This window comes from Eschrichtius robustus, chromosome 11 (assembly GCF_028021215.1).
Source record: "Eschrichtius robustus isolate mEscRob2 chromosome 11, mEscRob2.pri, whole genome shotgun sequence".
In the NCBI taxonomy this organism is placed as follows: Eukaryota; Metazoa; Chordata; class Mammalia; order Artiodactyla; family Eschrichtiidae; genus Eschrichtius; species Eschrichtius robustus.
The window spans coordinates 37,459,650-37,479,477 of record NC_090834.1 but is presented as its reverse complement, the minus strand read 5'-3'; the positions used below and the strand labels follow the sequence as shown (position 1 = coordinate 37,479,477).

Below are 19,828 nucleotides of genomic sequence, written 5' to 3'. Positions count from 1 at the left end.
AGCCTGCGGTGGCAGTGGCTAGCATGACGTTGCAACAGCCTGAGGCATGCCGTGTGTTCTTCCGAGGAAGTTGTCCCTGGATCACGGGACCCTGGCAGTGGTGGACTGCAGAGACTACCTGGAGGGGATGTTTGGATAGTAACCTGTGCTTGCACCCATGATTCTTGGTGGCTGCAGCAGCAGCATTAGCATTTCATTCCCATCTCTGTTCTGCAGTGATAGCCGTGGCTCGCGCACATCTCTGGAGCTTGTTTAGGCGGTTGTCTGAATCTCCTCTCTTTGTGCACCCCAAAACAATGGACTCTTGCCTTTTAGGCAGTTCCAGACTTTTCCCTGGACTCCCACCGTTTAGCTGTGGCACACTAGCCCCCTTCAAGCTGTGTTCACGCAGCCAACTCCAGTCCTCTCCCTGGGATCTGACCTCTGAATCCCTAGCCTCAGCTCCCAGCCCCTACCCGCCCTGGTGTGTGAGCAGACAAGGCTTTCAGGCTGGTGAGTGCTAGTCAGCACCAATCCTCTGTATGGGAATCTCTCTGCTTTGCCCTCTGCACCTGTTGCTGTGCTCTCCTCTGTGGCTCTGACGCTTCCCCCCACCTACCCCTGTCTCTGCCAGTGAAGGGGTCTCCTAGTGTGTGGAAACTTTTCCTCCTTCAAGCTCCCTCCTTGAGGTGCAGGTCCCCTCCCTATTCTTTTGTCTCTGTTTTTTCTTTTTTCCTTTTACCCTACCCAGGTATGTGGGGAGTTTCTTGCCTTTTGGGTAGTCTGAGGTCTTCCGCCAGCATTCAGTAGGTGCTCTGTAGCAGCGTTCCACATGTAGATGTATTTTTGATGTATTTGTGGGGAGGAAGGTGATCTCTACGTCTTACTCCGCCATCTTGAAGGTCCTCCTCTGGATTCTCTATTTTTGTTTTTTGTTTGTTTATTTGGTTTTGCTGTTGATTTGTATGAGTTCCTTGTATATTTTGGACATTAACTCCTTATCAGACAAATGATTTGCAAATATTTTCTCCCATTCCATATGATGCTTTTTCATTTTGTTGATTATTTCCTTTGCTGTGCAGAAGCTTTTTAGTTTGGTATAGTTCCATTTATTTATTTTTGCTTCTGTTATCTTCGCTTTTGGTGTCAAATCCAAAAAATAATTGCCAAGATCAGCGCCAAGGGGCTTACCCCATGTGTTTTTTTCTAGTAGCTTTGTGGTTTCAGGTCTTATATTGATGTATTCAATCCACTTTGAGTTGATTTTTGTGTATGGTGTGAGACAGGGGTATAGTTTCATTCTTTTACATGTGGTTGTCCACTTTTCCCAATACCATTTATTAAAGAAATTGTCTTTTCCCCATATACATATTCTTGGCTCCTTTGTCAAAAATTAATTGACCATATGTACATGGGTTTATTTTTGAGCTATCTATTCTGTTCCATGGATCTGTGTGTCTGTGTTTATGCCAGTACCATACTGTGTTGATTACTATAGCTTTGTAATATAGTGTGAAATCAGTAAGTGGGAGGCCTCCAATTTCATTCTTCCTTTTCAAGATTGCTTTGGCTATTCAGGGTTTTTGTGGTTCTATACAAATTTTAAGATGGTTTTTCTATTTCTGTGAAAAATGCCACTGGAATTTTGATAGGGATTACACTGAATTTTTGATCACTTTGAGCAATATGGACATTTTAACCATATCAATTTTTCCAATGCATCAGCACAGAATATCTTTCCTTATTTTGTATCTTCTTCAGTTTCTTCCATCAGTATTTTATAGTTTTCAGTCTACAGGTCATTTACCACCTTGGTTAAACTTATTCCTATGTACTTTATTATTTTTGATGCAATTTAAGCAGATTATTTTTTAAATTTCTCTTTTGATAGTTTGTTACTAATGTATAGAAATACAAATGATGTTTGCATTTTGATTTCGTATCCTTCAAATTTACTGAATTTGTTCATTAGTTCTAATTTTCTTTTTTGAGTCTTTAGGTTTTTCTATGTATAATATCATGTCATCTGCAAATAGAGATGTTTTTACTTCTTCCTTTTTGATTTAGATACGTTTTATTTCTTTTTTCTTTGCCTAATGACTCAGGCTAGAACTTCCAGTACTATGTTGAATAAATGTGGTAGGAATGGACATCCTTGTCTTATTCCTTATCTTAGAGGGAAAGGTTTCATCTTTTCATTGTTTAGTATAATGTTAGCTGTGGGTGTGTCATGTATGGCTTTCATTATGTTGATATACATTCCCTCTATGCCCAGTTTGTTGAGAGTGTTTATCATAAAGAGATGTGGTGTATCACATTGATTGATTTTCAGATGTTGAACAACATTAACAAAATAAAGAATAAAAATCATATAAGCATCTGAATAAATGAAGAAAAAAGCATTTGACAAATTCAACAACAATTTATGATAAATACTTGTGTTCCATGTGTTAATGAGAAAAAAGTGTATTCTGCTGCTGTTGGATGAAATGTTCTGTAAATATCTGTAAGTCCATCAGGTCTTACATACAGTTTAAATTCAATTCTTCCTTATTATTTTCTGTCTGAATGATGTGTTAAATGTTTTAAGCTTTTGAAATCCATGAAAATTTAGCTTGTGATATGCTTTTGTGTTTATTAGCAAATATAAATTACAAAGGAAAAATTAAATCTGATAGCGTAACAACTCTAAATATATTTAATTAGAAGTATTATAAATACATGTTGATATTGGTAAATAGCATAATAATTTTCCATATAACTAAATAAAGCAATTACATAAGATATTTAATAAGAAAATTGGATTTAGTTCAAACAATGGAAACTTGAAAGAAAAATTATTTGTAACCATAATAGCAGATGTATTTTCTTAACAGGTGACCTTAAAGGATTGCCACTTAGTGTCATTCAAGATCTATCTACTAAGCATCAATTTTGCATGACTACGGCAAAAGGATATCTTTACAGAACCAGTTCCTTTTTGAAATTTATAATCTGGGCCCTGTTTTCAGACAGAAGGTACAGTTCATCTTTTATTAATATACCTTTGAAATGAAAAGAATGTTGAAGGGAAAAGAAAAATAAAGCCTGTGTGTGCCATTTATGGAACTCCTTAACAACAGCTCAATATGTTAAAAGATCAAATATTTTGTTTACTCTAAATAAGTGCTTTATTTTAAATTGAAAAAACCTTAATTCTGTTAGTAAACACAAACACTCTACAAATATTCTAGTAATAATATTAAAGTGAAAATAGTAAAAAATTTTGTCTTTATTAAAATTTTTAGTTTGATATGAGCATGGCAAGTACATAGAGATTGTGTTAAATTGCTGAAAGCTGTAAGAGAAACAGTATTCTCATATTGCCTCTTGTTTCGTATCTTCCTCAACCAACATATAATCTGCTAGTGGATGGATTTCACTGGTTTTTTTGACAGCTTGAGTTTGAAGGCAGTGCTTAGGTTATATAGGCAGGAAGTCTTGCACAGAAAGAGGTTGAATCATCCCCACATTAATAGGAGATCTCCCAGATGAAAGTGACTTGTATGCTATTTTCTCAGCAACTCTGCATTCCTGTATACTAAAACAACAACCAAAATCATTAAATATTAATTAGATCTATTTTGAATAAAAATGATCATTGTATAATTAATAATAGTCATATAAAATGAATACATTAAAATGTTTTAGAATACAGTATTAGAAACATTTTTAATATTCACAACTAAGTGGGCATGAACAATTCAATTTATTGAAATTATTTCATTTTATTAATTCAATTTAATTCAATTTATTAATTCAATTTAATTCAATTTATTAATTCAATTATTTCAATTTAATCTACTTTGTGCTACTTAACTACAATACATATGATGTATTTTTATATAATCAGCCAAGGAGGTCAATCCATTTGGGATATAGAATTATTTATCTTTGTTTTCTAATTATTTATAAAATACCGACAGTATCATACCCAATTTCAAGGCTGTGATAGATCTATCGTTTAATTTGTCAGGTTAATTCAAGTTAATTGATTCAAAATATTGGAAAGTATTTTCCTAAGCCTATTCTATGATTTCAGTTTCTTCAGGCTTGAAAATTAGAGTAAAGAAGGAAAGTGACTAAATCTGAATTTGAGAACAGTTCTGCGGGAGAGTGTTAAGAGTCAAGAGTTTGACATGCAATTTTACTTTCTACTAGTCACACTCCTGTTCTGGGATATCACTACAGAAAATTTTACATTTCAAGTGCCTTTCATTCATTCCATTAAGTCATACCAGTTTTTCATTTTTATTGAAGGTCCTAACTACACCAGGTATCTTTAAATTAATTTTTTGGAGAAAAATAACCATGAATTTTCATTTTCTCAAAGTCTCGGAAATAAGGGGAGAGAAAAGATAAGGAAGTAGATTGAAAGTCTCTGATAGTGAAACCCCAAGCCATGGAAAAAGAGTGAGTTCCGCATGAATTAGTCCATTGCTATATTCTAATATTGAACAGATTTTTCAGCCAAATTTTGCCATCATATTTCTGCTTGTTACAACAAGAATGATCTGAGAATAGGTTACATATACAAAATAAAATAAAAATAACAATTTGTGTTCTATCTACAAAAGATGCACACACATTTGGAAGGTATTATTTCCTGTATACAAAGCATTTTGTTTTCAACTCTTAATCACTGGAGCATCATAACAAATCAAACTCCATATTAACTTGCTGCTTCTCTAATATCTGTGAATACCAGAGATAAATTATATGCAGACACCTTAATTGAATTTTGCAATGTTAGAAACTATTTATGGTGCTTGTGACATTTTTAAAGAAAGACAACTGAACACAGCATATCAGCTGTGGGTAAGAGGATTTTGGATCTAATTCTCACTTCCTGTTGCATGATGGATATGCAATTTAAATTTATGGTAGACATATCAGCAGATGGAAATAGAATGGAGTAAATGCCTTTGCCACCTGTGAACTGGTGCATTTTATCAATTACCAGCTGAATTGTGTTAAATTCAAGTAGTTCAACAGAACTCTAATTAATTTTTGAGAGGAGGATTGTGGCAACCTATTAATAAATCTAGGTTTCACGTTGAGGATGGGGAACGTATTTTACTGTACAGAGAACCTATGGACACAGGTTTGGCAGAGCATAGCTCACTCTTGTTATGTCACTCATGCTATTATTCTGCCTGGCTAATTGAAAAGCATATTGGTAGAATAGGAAGCAGTTGAAACAGATGAGACAGACTGAGCACTCCAAAAAGACATAAGTGAATTAGAATTGATGAATCTGCTGAGAGTGAATTCACAGTGTCACTTTAAATAAAGCCCCATTTCATTCATGTACTTGTACCTAATCTGTCACTACAGCTACTAGAAACATTCAGGGAAGGCACTGACAGTTTCATCTTGACACAATCAGCTAAATCCCTGCCATAATAAGCAGTAACATATATTAAAAGGGGTCCTGAGTTCAGCCTCGGACAATGAAACATTTCACTCAATAACTTACACAATGCTATTTAATAGACTTTGGCTCAGTTCCACTAGAAAGAGCTTCATTCCATTAGAGAAGAGCCTGTGTGGCTCTAAGTTTATAGATATTCAGAATTGGCAGAATTCTTATCACTTAATGAAAAAACTCTAATTCCTAGTATCAATGCATATAAATAAAGAGTATGACAGCTGATGAAAATAGAGTGGGATGCTCTCTCATTTTAAAAAATGAGAAATTTAATTTTTCATCCTTAATGTTCTTGAAAATTGCATAAAAATTTGAAAGAAAAAAATCCTTTTCACATACTTTATCTTTTATTTATTTTTTAAAAATAATCCTCAACCTTTAAGTTGTGCATTTTTTTCTTTTTCTTTTTTTTAATTAATTTATTATTTATTTATTTCTTTGTCTGCATCGGGTCTTAGTTGTGGCATGCAGGATCTTTTGTTGCAGTGCATGGGCTCTTTGTTGTGGCACGCAGCCTTCTCTCTAATTGTGGCATGGGCTCCAGAGCACATGAGCTCAGTAGTTGTGGCACACAGGCTCTCTAGTTGTGGTGTGCACGCTCTGGAGCATGCAGGGTCTAGAGTACATGGGCTCAGTAGTTGCGGTGTGCGGACTTAGTTGCCCTGCCACATGTGGGATCTTAGTTCCCTGACCAGGGATCAAACCTGTGTTCCCTGCATTGGAAGGCGGATTCTTAACTACTGGATGATCAGGGAAGTCCCCTTTTCACATACTTTAGTTGCTACATATGTACTGTTTATGTTAACAGCACTGCTAATTGTTATAATGTTTACAGTGTGGTATCCAGAATTCACAACTTAAAATAATGGGGAAGTTCCATGAAGATAGTTTTGGCTGAATATTAGAACTTTCTAACAATTGGAGTGTCCACAATAGTCTTTCAAGGGTAGTGTGTTCAAATCAATGGGAAAGTACAATTCCTAATTGTCAGGAAGGAAGATGGAAGAGATCCCTCCAAAATTGTTATTCAATAATAAAATCGTAATTCATTCTAAGATGTTTGTTATAAAGATCAGTAATTTGCTACTTGTAAAAATTAGTTTTTTAATTTTAACTATATTTGTAGGTTTTTGTCTTTTGGAAGATACTATTTTCAAATATTTTATAGGAAAATTTGTTATATAAAGTATACAAAAATCCCTGGATATGTGAACCAAAACAGGATGACAAATAATTTATCGGTTTGTATAAAATATTTTATAATTTGAAGTTGTATGAATTTCTTAGTTAGCATTTACCTCTGTCTGCCAGCTGTAGAGGTGGGAGGGGGTGGTTTAAGTTGGCTACCAAGGTATTATCTTCAATATCATTTTGTTCAGAGAAGATATGTTGGTGAATTAATATTTCTCAAGTTGGAGTTCCTAAGAATATGAAGAAAACTAAGTTTGCCCAAAGCAAAGAGGGGAAAAAACAGTACTAAGTTTCAGTGTGATAATATGAAGGAGTGCCTAGGTTTTATATTACATAGACTTTTGCTAGCATTCACAAACTGTAAACATTCAAACACTTCAAGTAATGTGAATGTATGCAAAATACATCATACATGATACTTGACCAGTAAATAGTAATGTTTATTGAATATTTCTATTGTGAAAAGAATTCACAGAGACAGAGGAAATAGTGGCATTTAGGCATTTAGTGTCATATTTTCCTATACCTTTATTTAGATGCCAGGGAAGACTCAGTGTGGAAAATAAAAACCAAAATGATTTTTCTGAGGCAGTTTTCAAATATACAAGAAAGTTTCTGTTTAATCCTGCTTATATGCAAGCAATGGAAACCCTTAGCTTGAATACTCAGCTACCTGAATGGCTCGAGACTATCCTACAAAATATATGAGGGGCTCTGTCTCTACCAGTAGATGTCTGAAATTTAGTTACTCTTTCTGTACTAAGCTTAGTTTACTTAGTAAGTCCTAGACAGACTAATGATTAATAAGATACAGACTTTTTTTTCCTAAAATCTGTCATATTTGCTGAGTGTATTGATGTGATTTTGACAAATGGAAAGATTACAGGCTTTGGAATAAGGATGAGCCAGGATTGAATCTCTGCTGTAAATTTGCTCGCTGTAGAAACTTGGGCTTAATTGTTATGAACCTTAAGTTTCCTTCAGCTTTAAAAAAAAATTGATATCTCATTTTACAAGGGTATGAGAAGTTGAAATTAAGCAAGTCTGTCTATCTATTATCTATTTACCTACCTATCTATCATGTATCCATACACACACACATACACACATATGGACTTTGGTATCTGGAAGGTGTTTATTATGATTGCTATTGTGATAGAATGAATACCACACTATTTTACCACTGAGTAGAACAATACTGAGAGTCTGATGAGATTTTAAAAAGGAAGGAAGGAAGGGAGAGAGGGTGGGAAGGAGGAATGAAGGAGAGGAGGAAGGGTGGGAGGTAGAGAAGGTAGGGAAGTGGTAAGAAGGAAAGAAGGGAAGCAAAAGAAGGCAGGAAGAAAGAAAGAGAAAGGAAGAAAGAAAAGGAAAAGGAAGAGAGGAAGGAAAGAAAGGATAAAAGAAAAGTAAAGAAAGAAAGAGAGAGAGATGTAGAGAGGGAGGAAGGGGGGAAGAGCAGAAAGAAAAATAGATATGACCCTTTTTCAAAGCATTAATAATATTTGCATCCTGGGGCTGTTGTGGGATATAAAATAAACATAGAAAAGTGATTCATCTGTCATAAGTTATTAGAAAATGGGATAGAAAACAAATGCTCCCATTCATAATCGAAACAATGATTATGTAATACTCTGATGGATTTTGTGCTGGCACATAGCATTATTTCCTCATTCTTTTCCTCTTTCGTACATTAGAGGGCCTGGGGGCCTAATAACTGCACTTCTCAGAAGACCTGCCAGCAAGACTCAGGATTAGGTGCCACTCAACAGGAAACATGAGATATGGAAGTTATAAGAGAAGTAGAAGTCTTACCATGGTCCTTCCAGTTCTAGTGACCCCAGATGCTTTTCTTAGTATCTTATGTCTCAGTGCTGGAAGCTATTATCATTGCTGGCAGTTATGTATAGTTTTTGCAAGTTCTTACTGTTTGAAAGCTAGTGGTTAATTGAAGATTTAGCAGTGCTTTCTGACAGTTGTTCCTTCAGCCTTTTAAACAGTTTATAAGCACCTAATATTTAAATTCCTTTCTGCTTGAAATACCATGAGTTTTATTTTTTTACCTGGCCTTGGCAGGTAAAGAAAATGTCTAAAGGTAAATAAACAAACAAAAAGTAGACAACACACATATAACAGATATATACAAAACCCTGTCCTTTGACTTTGGACTTAGCCATGTGTGACTTTCTTTGGCCAATAGAATGAGGCAAAAGTAATAGTATATCAGCCCTGAGTTTGGACCTTCAGATACATTGTGTATTTCCACAAACCCTGTTGTTCTTTTCTCAACATCATGAGAATAAGGAAAAAAAAAGACAGTGGAGTAGTGCCACCCCAGGAGACCCATCCCAGCTAGGCCTAGCTGTAATCAGCTGACCCTCAGCCACTCAAGATAAGTAAGTGATAATAAATGATTGTTATTTTAAGACATTGAATTTTGGAATGGTTTCTTGTGCAACAATGGTTAACTAATACAACTATTATTCACGAAGAAATTTATTTTCCACTCGTTCTAGATACTTATTATTCCTAAACATGCATTTCACTGCCCTTCTCCAATTCCACTGTTTTTATTATTAACCCTATCTGGCATACTCTATACCACCAGTTTTCCCTCTTTTCATGTTCAACATTAACTGTTTCAACAGTTCAAGATGCAACTGTTTCCACAATATGCGTCAGACTCTTTTTGCATTAAATAAGAAATATGCCACATACTGACTGACTTCATCAATTATTTGTTCATCTGCTTTTATTTTCTATACAATATTTTATAAAGCTAAGCACTTTAATTTTATACTAATCTGCACCATCCATAGAGCTTTACACATAATGCATTCTTAATAATTGGACAAAAAACATAAGGAATGATTTATATAGCTGATATTCATCAGTAAAAAGACAGATTTTTATATTAGACAGAAAAATTAATTTCATTTACAAATTAATCTTCCAGATTTAAGTTTTCCCCTTTTTTTCTATGGGATTGTGAGTAAGAGAAAGAGTTCAAATGTAAATAAGCTGGGTTGACAATCATGCCTTTACAGATGTTAAGTTTTCTCCAAATGACGATCTACCATCCTCAGGGCTAGCATGTCAAATTAAGGAAGTCTAAAATCCCTATCACTAATGTATGGTAAGTTAAGTAATTAGACTACTAGCAATAAAGATTACACTGTAAATGATTTCCAAGCAACAGTATTCTGCCTTAGTAAACTTTGAGGCAACAGTTGAGTTTCAAAAACTGGTATGTTATTTCAAGAATGATGATAAACTTTGCAGAAAAGCATCTCTTTTCCCTTGAAAATAAACTATCTACATTTTCTTGTGTTCTAACTTAGAAACTGGTATCTCTATAAGCTTTGTAGTGATTAGTTCATATATAAAAGATATAATAAATTGTCTGTAAAACTTTTCTTGTAGCTTGTAAATTGCACGTAGTGGCACCAGATTCTGTGCTTTGTCAATTCTATTCTATGAGCATGATTGCAAATCTCATTAAAAAAAAAATTATATATATATGTATATATATATACATATGTATACATATATATGATTTTTCTTTAATGCTATCATATTTACTTTTCAAACCTTTTTTTCTTACCTAATTTGCCTCTGACATGTTGAAGACAGGAAAAAAAGAAATAGAATACTTTCAGTAAAAAGTTTTTGATCACACATGATGTAGGTGATTTGGGGGGCCATGCTTATACTTAAGATGAAGTAGGTAGGTTTCAGGAAAATGAAGAAGCTTAAGATTTAGGGTTGCTTATAGTACTTACTTTTAAATACTCATTCCTTCTCTCTGCTTTATGGAATGTTGGAAATCTCCAAGACTTAGCTTGCCCACCACCTCATAGACTTAATCAAGGACAATATATTATACTAAGTACTTCATACTACCTGTGTGCTTCTCAAATCAGTAAATTCTTGAAATAATAAAACATTTCATTATTATAAATATATATTTATTTATTTATATTTATATATTTTATATATTTTATATTTTATTTATATTTATATTTATTTATTTATATTTATATAAATATAAATTTTAATAATATTTTAAAATTCAAAATATTTGATATTAAGCTAGCATGTGGAATGGAAAGTATTAAAGGACCTCTGAGATTTATTTGGGATAAAGAAAAAGGTGAAAAATTACCTTTGTGTTTATATGTCACTACAGCAGATCATATTGTTCTAAGATTTCAGTGATGTGTAGCAGTGGAAATAACAGAGATGAGTACAATAGACTTTTCCATAGTCTGACTTTTCCACGTCATTTAATCCTCTCTAGTGTCTTCAGAACGGTCCAACAGAGGTAATGATAACAGATTGTCACATTATTATCCACATGATGACCTGTTTAGGTAGAAGATTAAAAAAAAACACTGTACTCCCAAAGCTATGGGTAAAAAAACAGCGATCTTCAATTCATCAATTTTGTGCACACTCTCCCTCTCAACACACACACACACACACACACACGTCATGTGCATTGGTGTAGTATGTCTTTATTGGAAAGTATGTACTATTGAGAATGCTATCACGATCTGGGAAATAAATTTTTAAAAAGTCAGTATAGGCAAGCTTGAGTGATAAAAGATATGTCCTTTACTCTTTGAAGTTCTCAGACTTTCACTCACAAACATGTAAGCATCTTTAAAAGCAATTCTAACAGCTATTATGATAATTCTAATACTATAATTCTTTTATAATTCTAATGGATTAAAAAAAGAATGCAAGAAGATAGCCGGGCCTCTAGAAATAGATAGAGGACCATTCTGTGAATTGAGAGTTGATATCCTCACTGTGTTAGCCAGAAGAAACGGTAAAGAATTCTACATGCAAAGCAACTGAGAAGTGTTTCATAAAGTAGCAAATATCTAAGAGAATACTATAAAGAAAATATTGGGCTGAGCCACGGTTGTGCTATACAGTAAAACTAGCCACATGTGGCTATTCAGCACTTGAAACGTAGCTAGTTTAAATTGAAATGTGTTGTGAAAATAAAATACAACACAAATGTCCAAGACTCAGTACGAAAAAACAAAAATAAAGTATTTTATTAATAATTTTATTCTGATTCTACAAAAAATATTTTGATTGCATGTTGTGGTATTTTAGATATATTAGGTTAACAAAAATATTTGAACAAAACAAAATATATTAATTTTACCTATTTCTTTTTCCTTTAAAATTACATATTTGGCTTGCATTTGTTGCTCTTAAATTTACATCAAATAGGACTGGTCTAAGGAATTTCAACAGCATCATGTAATTACTGATTAAGGCAATCACAAGTTTTCTAAGAATTGAATGTACTCATTTTTCACCACCTATCTACTGCATAGCTTTTATCATAAATCTATTAGATATATTCCCTTTCAAGAAAACATAAAGAAAATATTTAAAAGCTATTTCCTGAACCAGTTTCTTACCTTCTAGGAAACTCATTCCACTGCCAACTAGAATCTTTCAAATTCTTTAACTACTTATTCGAAGCTTCTGGATACTGATTATTTTTCTTCTAAAGAAGCCAGAGAAAATCATGGTTATATGCTTGTGAATGGGAGAGCTTTTAGTGAAAATCATCTGTGTAGCTTGAAGAAGGGTCAGCACGTCCCAACTGAAAGTGTAAAGCACCTGTGTAGAACCAACACCACCAAACCAAAGCCCATAGCACAGATCTGGACTACTGTCAATGCCATTTTTGGCTACAGTAGACTTATCCACATCCTACATACTTACACCAGGACCAAACAGTGCTTGCTTCAACTCTGTTTCCCAGTTCTGGCTCTTGGAGTCACACAATGATTAATCAAACTATGGCTAAAAATCAGGAAAGAAGACAGAACAGAAGAAGGAGCTTATGGACATTTAGATAAATAATAGAACTCTAGAATCCTGAAAACAAAAGTTGCCAGATGAGACAAGTATCACAGCAATACAATATATATTTATTTAATTTGTTCAAAAGTAGAAAGGTGGCCTAAATTTAAGGATCAGAACACAAAATGCTAAATTCCTCCAAAAATGCCAACAGTTCTAACACAGTGAATTATGAAGTGTCAATGTGAAACCACCCTTTTGATTGAAAAATTATTCATCTGTTTGCCTGTGTTGTCCTACTTAGTCTTGCCAATATTATCTTTGAATTTAAATGTTTATGTAAATAGGATTATTTTCTTTTTAATGGTTTATTAAATATAGTTCTAATAGACATTATTTCTGTATTCCTGATTTGAGTAGATGTTGGGTGCCTTTCTGTTCATCAATCTAAATATTAGCAAAGACAAATGTAAATCAATAATGGATAGTCATTGCATTTCTGAGAAATATTTCCTTTGGAAATCATATTCAACTGAGCCAGAGCTGTTTCAATGACTACTTTTAGGCCAGATTAGTACAACCTGTAATAGTAGTAATAGCTAAAATTCATTTTTCCCTTACTAAATATCAGAAGCTCTTCTATGATTGATCTTCATAACAACTTTCTAATTCAAGATTATTAATATCCTTAGGTTAAACCAAAGCAGTAAGAGATCAAGGAACAAGCAGTTGAGGGTGTTTCAAACGTAGGCAATCTGGTTCTAGAGTCTCAGTTTTTAGCACAGCTCTCTTCTGCTGCACTGGGAAAACTCTACAGTCTTCAGTCTCTTAATCCTACCTATCAAAACACAAGTTCTCTGGGACCATGTTACCTGTATGGTGCCCATGCTAAAAATTCTAGATAATTTTAGGATAGACTTCACTGGTGGAGCAGTGGTTAAGAATCTGCCCTCCAATGCAGGGGACACGAGTTTGATCCCTTGTCTGGGAAGATCCCACGTGCTGCAGAGCAACTAAGCCCATGCACCACAACTATTGAGCCTTCACTCTAGAGCCCATGAGCCACAACTACTGAGCATGCATGCCACAACTACTGAAGCCCGTGCACCTTGAGCCCGTGCTCTGCAACAAGAGAAACCACCACAGTGAGAAGTCCGTGCACTGCAATGAAGAGTAGCCCCACTTGCTGCAACTAGAGGAAGCCCGCGCACAGCAACGAAAACCCAACACAGCCAAAAATAAATAAATACATAAATTTATTTATTTTTTAAAAAATTAGGATAAAATTTCCAGATAACTTTTTGGATATCATCTTAGTTTGGGTTCCCCGAAGCATACCCTGATAAAAGGATTTTGATGTTGATACTTTACTTACTGGAAGTTGATCCCAGTAAGCACAAGTGAGAGTGGGGAAAGCAAGACACAGAAGAGAGAAAAGTTCAGAAAGAGGACAGTAATGAGCAGGTCAACAAGTGTAAGTAGTTGGAACTCCATCCTGCACCAACTTCCCTCTGGGGGTTCACAGGAAACATGCCTCATAATTGTTTTACAAGAGACAGGAAACTGGGTTAAATGTGTCCCTCATTGTTCTAATTCGGTGAGGGTTGACTTTGGGAACTTTAAATACGGGGGCCATTTTGAGCTGTCCTGCTTTGGCTGAAAATGTTTCCACAGTGCTAGAGAAAACCTCGAGACAGAGAAACAATGATGCATTGTTGACCCTTGAAGAGGGACAGGAACACTCTTCTGTGGCTGTAGGTGAATCGAGGGATTATGAATTGAGACACTAACAGCATCTGCTACTGAGGTATAGTTACAATATAGTCACATTCTCTGAAAATACACTAAATTATACAAATAAATTTCTTAAGGGAGTATGTGAGCCTTTTTTGTCCTAACAGTCTTGGGCTAAACGTAACTTGTTTTATACTGATTCTATCCTTCAATTTATTGGAGGGGTGTGTCTGCGCACACTAATAAACTCAACAAACATGAACAGAATTATTGTATCTAGCACATCAAACACTAGGGCAATTTAGTCTAAAATATCAAATTATCTATTACATGCAAAATAATCAAAGTGAGTTGTTTAAAAGAATATTTCACTTTTTTGTAATGTGCCCATATCTTGAATGAAGAACCTGAGTATAATTATTGGGATGGCCAAAAAGTTCCTTCAGCTTTTAAGTTAAAATAAAAGACACATTTTTCATTTTCACCAAGAACTGTATTGAACAACATATTCATCATTTTGTTCCACTACCTTCTGCCATTTTTCAGGCAACTTCATAATTCCATCTTCCCAAAACTTTTTATCTTTTTGAGCAAAGAACTGTTCCAGGTGCCTTTTACAGTCTTCGAGGGAATTAAAATTTTTTCCATTAAGAGAATTTTGTAAAGACCTAAATAAATGGAAATCCAAAGATGCAATGTCTGGTGAATACGGCAGATGAATCAGAACTTCCCAGCCAAGCTGTAACAGTTTTTGCCTGGTCATCAAAGAAACATGTGGTCTTGCATTATCCTAATGGATGATTATGTGTTTTCTGTTGACTAATTCCGGATGCTTTTTGTTGAGTGCTCCTTTCAGTTGGTCTAATTGAGAGCAGTACTTGTTGGAATTAATCATTTGGTGTTCCAGAAGGAGCTCATAATAGAGGACTCCCTTCCAATCCCACCATATATACAACATTACTTTCTTTGGATGAAGATTGGCCTTTGGTGTGGTTGGTGGTGGTTCATTTCGCTTGCCCCATGATCTCTTCCGTTCCACACTATTGTACAGTATCCACTTTTCATTGCCTATCACAATTGTTTTAAAAATGGAACTTTTTCGTTACGTTTCAGTAGAGAATTGCATGTGGAAATAAGGTTAAGAAGGTTTCTTTCGCTTAACTTATGTGGAACCCAAACATCAACGTGATTAACATAACCAAGCTGGTTCAAATGATTTTTAATGTTTGATTTCGATACTTTGAGTATGTCGGCTATCTCCTGCGTGGTATAACGTTGATTGTTCTCAATTAGTGTCTCCATTTGATCGCTATCAACTTCAACTGGTCTACCTGACCGTGGAGCATCGTCCAACGAGAAATCTCCAGCACAAAACTTCGCAAACCTCTTTTGACACGGTCGATCAGTCACAGCACCTTCTCCATATACTGTACAAATCTTTTTCTGCATTTCAGTTGCATTTTTACCTTTCTTGAAATAATACAGCATAATATGCCAAAAATGTTGCTTTTGCCTTCCATCTTCAGTATTAAAATGGCTACACAAAAATTCACCAATATTGATAAGTTTTTTTTAAAAAATGCACGCTGATATGACAGGTGTCACAATACAACAAAATTGTTTCGAATGAAGTTAAAGACAACTAAGTGCTACTAGAGCCATCTTACAGAAAAAAACGAATGAACGTTTTGGCCAACCCAATATATGGTGCACTCAGAGTTGCTTGAAAGGCATGGCCTCACACACATATGGATAGAAACTATTGTGGAATGTCTTACCTAATATTTATTTTATAATTTGCCTTATATTTCCACTTCTATGGCCTATATTGTGAAAGAAAGACTGTTTTTCCCATATATTTCACAATTTTATTCATGTCTATAAACTAAATAATTAGGAATAAAAACTAAACTCTTTAGATAAACATTGGGCATAAAAGAAGAGCAATATGACAATGATGTAGTAAGAGGGAAACATTTTTGGGGTACAGATTTTTATAAGAATTGTAAAGTCAAGTTTTAAGTAAATATTCAAATAATTGTGTTTTATATACTTTAAAATTTAAGTGGACTTGGAAAGTATTTAAACTTAGTCTTTAAGGAGAATAAATTTAAAGTTATATGAGTATACTTTCAGAGCATTTGTTAATACTTTTTGGAGTTGGAAGGAAAATTATAGTGTAAATTTTTGATAATTTTTCTCTGCAATTTGTTTTGAGAAGGAGCAGTACACTCAATTTTTTCCTAATATTTAGCGGTGTGAGAAATAATGATAAGCATAATCTTAGAAGAGACTTTAGAAATGTATATCATACACATAGAATATAAATTAGTTTGCAAATATTATGGTAAAAATAGTAAGTCACACACTTTTTCAGAAATATCTATTTTTCTCTGCCTGGGGGTTTTCAGAGAATAAAAATGAAGATGTGTGAGAAAAATTTTAAGACTATCTGAAGTGTAATGTAAAGAATTATTTCTGCATTCTATAAAAATTAAAATTAAAGAAAAGAAAAAAGAATAAAACTGCTAAATTGTGTTTTCATTACTATTTAAATAACTACTATAATATTAAAATTAGAATAATTGTTATAGTATTCATATTTCAGAGCATTATGTCCCATATAATATGCTTTAGTTTAAATTAAATCCATAAACTTATTTGTGAAAATTAAATTCATGTAATATAGGAAATGTTTTTCTATTCTTTTTGGAAATAGTCCCTTCAACTTGCATTAGTATAATAAATCAGTGTTAATTTTGCACTGTTATTAAACAAAACATCCTCAAAGATGTAACACAAAAAAACCTACTATATTACATATAAAATATCTTTAGTCACTTGAAAATGTTTGACCTACGTATTCTAAAATTTATCGTTCCCTTGAGCCTGACCAGACAGCTGTATACTTGAATGTTGTTATTTTTTTTTTCTTTCATAAAATTGCTTGCACTGAGTTGCCCTTTGGAATTTACTATTGATTTGTACTGAGGGACATAATAAGAATGTCATATTCAAATTACAGGAATGAGTTAGGCATGTCATCTACCATTTCTGACAGTATTCTCTTAGGGAGTTGGGCTAGAGTGGAGGTGGGGAATGTCTCTCTTTTCTTACCACCAAGAACAATTGTTCACCTTCTGAATAACTTTATTTTTTCAATTTAATTCTATTGCTATTGTTATTGTTAGGTGAGGATGGAGGAAATTGTTTATTTTAATCTTATGGATTCTGTAGGTAAGGTCACCTATAGAATTTCCATCTGTTTGGCTGCTACAAGATTTATTTCAAATGACAGCCAAAGTATAGCCGATGAACTATGCTGGATTTTATGATATCCTCCATTTTGTTTTTTTATTATTTCCTCTTCATTTTAATGCATTTATTTATTTTGTTTGCCTATTATTTGTTTACATTTTTGTAAATTGTATAAGCTTTTGTTGAGATGTGTTGTATAAGTAATCTTTAAAAATCATTATAACATCTTCGATTTCACAATTTTCTAAAATATTTATTAACATTTTATCAGTTTTAAATATTTCATTTATTCACAGACATATGTGATATGCTATTATGAATGATCTAAAAATACATTCATGAATAAAATCTGAAGGAAAAAAAAAACCTCTGGTCTTTTGAAATTGACTTTCCATTACGGAGAAACATTGAATGAATGTACAAATAAAAATGTACACTATTTTGAAGTGATGAATATTTGGGAAGAAATAAATCAGAGTTAGAAGGTTTAGAGAGTGTTGGGATTGGGTGTTTTTGTTTGCTTGTCTATTTGTTTGATTTTTGGGAGATTATGGGAAAATTTCCTGCTGATGAGACCTTTGCTGTGGGACATGAAGGAAGTAAGGGTGGTAACCTTGTGGCTTTTCTGGTGACAGAAGGTACAACAGACACAAATGCCCTGAGGCGGAGGTGTGTTCCATGTGTTCTGGGTGGTTAAGAGTGGAAAAAGCGAAACCCAGAGAGCTGGTGGGACAAAGAAATCAAATAAGTTAATGTGAGGTATTATGAGGAATTTAGCTTTTATGCTCAATGAGATGGGAATCAGATGTTGGAGGGCTTTGAACTGAGGAATGCCATGATTTAATTTACATTTTAAGCATTTGTTGATGGATTAGATATGACATGGAAGAAAAGTATAAAGAATATTACCAGTCTTTTGTGCCTGGGTAACTGGAAGATGGGAGTTGCCTGGGCAAGTAGGAAGATAGAGTCTCTTATTTATTAAGATTGAGAAGATGGCAGGTTTTGGGTGGGGAGATTGAGGAGGTTATTTTTCAGACAAGTTTAGGATGCCTATTTGACATACAAGTGAAAATGTAAAATAGGCAGTTGGAAACATGAATTTTGAGTTTAAGAAAGCTGAGTTGGCTGTAGATATAAAATTGGGAGTTTGCGCTGGTGTTTCATGCCAATAATCTAAAAGAAGTTAGAGAGAGAAATAACTATATGGACTAAAACATAGCTTTCAGAGATGAGGAGAATTAGCAAAAGAGCCTGAGAAGGAGAAGCTACAGAAATTGAAGGAAAAACTGAAGAATGGTGATTCAGATGCTTTGTAAAGATAGCTTGTAAGAAAGAGGAAGTGAACAGCCATGACAAAAGCTGTGATAGATCTCCTAAGATGAGGACTTAACATTGACTTTCTATTTATTTTGATTTCATTGTTACTTTGCCAAGAGCTTTTACAGTGCAGTGGTAGTCATGGTGGGAATGAACATTTGGTTTGAGTGTGTTTGAGAGGAAACGAGAAGAAAAAGCAAAGAGGGCAAGTACAGAGGGGTTTTTTTCTACAGCAATAATTATTAATATTAGTAATATTAGCAATAATTCTATAAAAGTAAATTATTAAATTAAATTAAATAATTGATTGTAAGATCTATGGTACCCCGATTACATAAATCTATCAATACATTAAACATATGAACAACTACAAAATATAACTTCATTCCTTTTCTTAGAAATTTTATTTGCAGGCTCCAAATTTTCAATATATTGAGTAAACTTTTCTGCTTACTTCTGCTTCTCCTCTGTCTCCCCCTGCCCCCATATGACCTGCCTGGTTCAACAATAATTCATTAAAGATGTCTAATTGATTGGGTGATTGAACTAATTAATGTCTTATAAAGCATTTAAAAGGAAGCTTTATTATCATATTTGCATCTTACACCTTTTGTAAATTAATAAAAATCTAACAGTAAATGAAGTAAGAATTCAATGTCATCTTATAGCAGGAGTTTAGGCTTCTGCATGAAACATTTCTTACTCTAACAAATACCCATAGCTAACTGAAATAATTTAATTCCCAGAATTTTTATTAAAATACACTAATGATACATAAAATGTTGAATATTGGTTGATAATATTTAGATATAAATATGAATTTCAAAACAAAATACTATGTTCCCAAAATGAAACTGCTAGGATTTACTTTCAGATGAAATGCATGCAAATCCAAATCATTTAAATTTATAATCTCATTTGGTATTGTTTCTATATTATAGTTTTGTAGCTTGATTTTTTGATGAATTAATTAGAGGCAGTCTGGAAGTTTGGAATGATATGACATTTGCCATCAGAAATCATGAGTGTAGACACACAGTT

At 33.7% G+C, this 19,828-nt stretch overlaps 1 protein-coding gene across 1 annotated transcript in view; it reads left to right on the top strand.

The window, feature by feature from the left end:
- The window catches only part of CNTN5 (contactin 5), a 1,372,019-nt gene that overhangs the window by 327,245 nt on the left and 1,024,946 nt on the right, over positions 1-19,828 (top strand). The window contains exon 2 of the mRNA XM_068554615.1: positions 2,856-2,997. The gene's annotated coding sequence lies outside the window, so the exon portion shown is untranslated. The remainder of the gene's footprint in view (positions 1-2,855; positions 2,998-19,828) is intronic.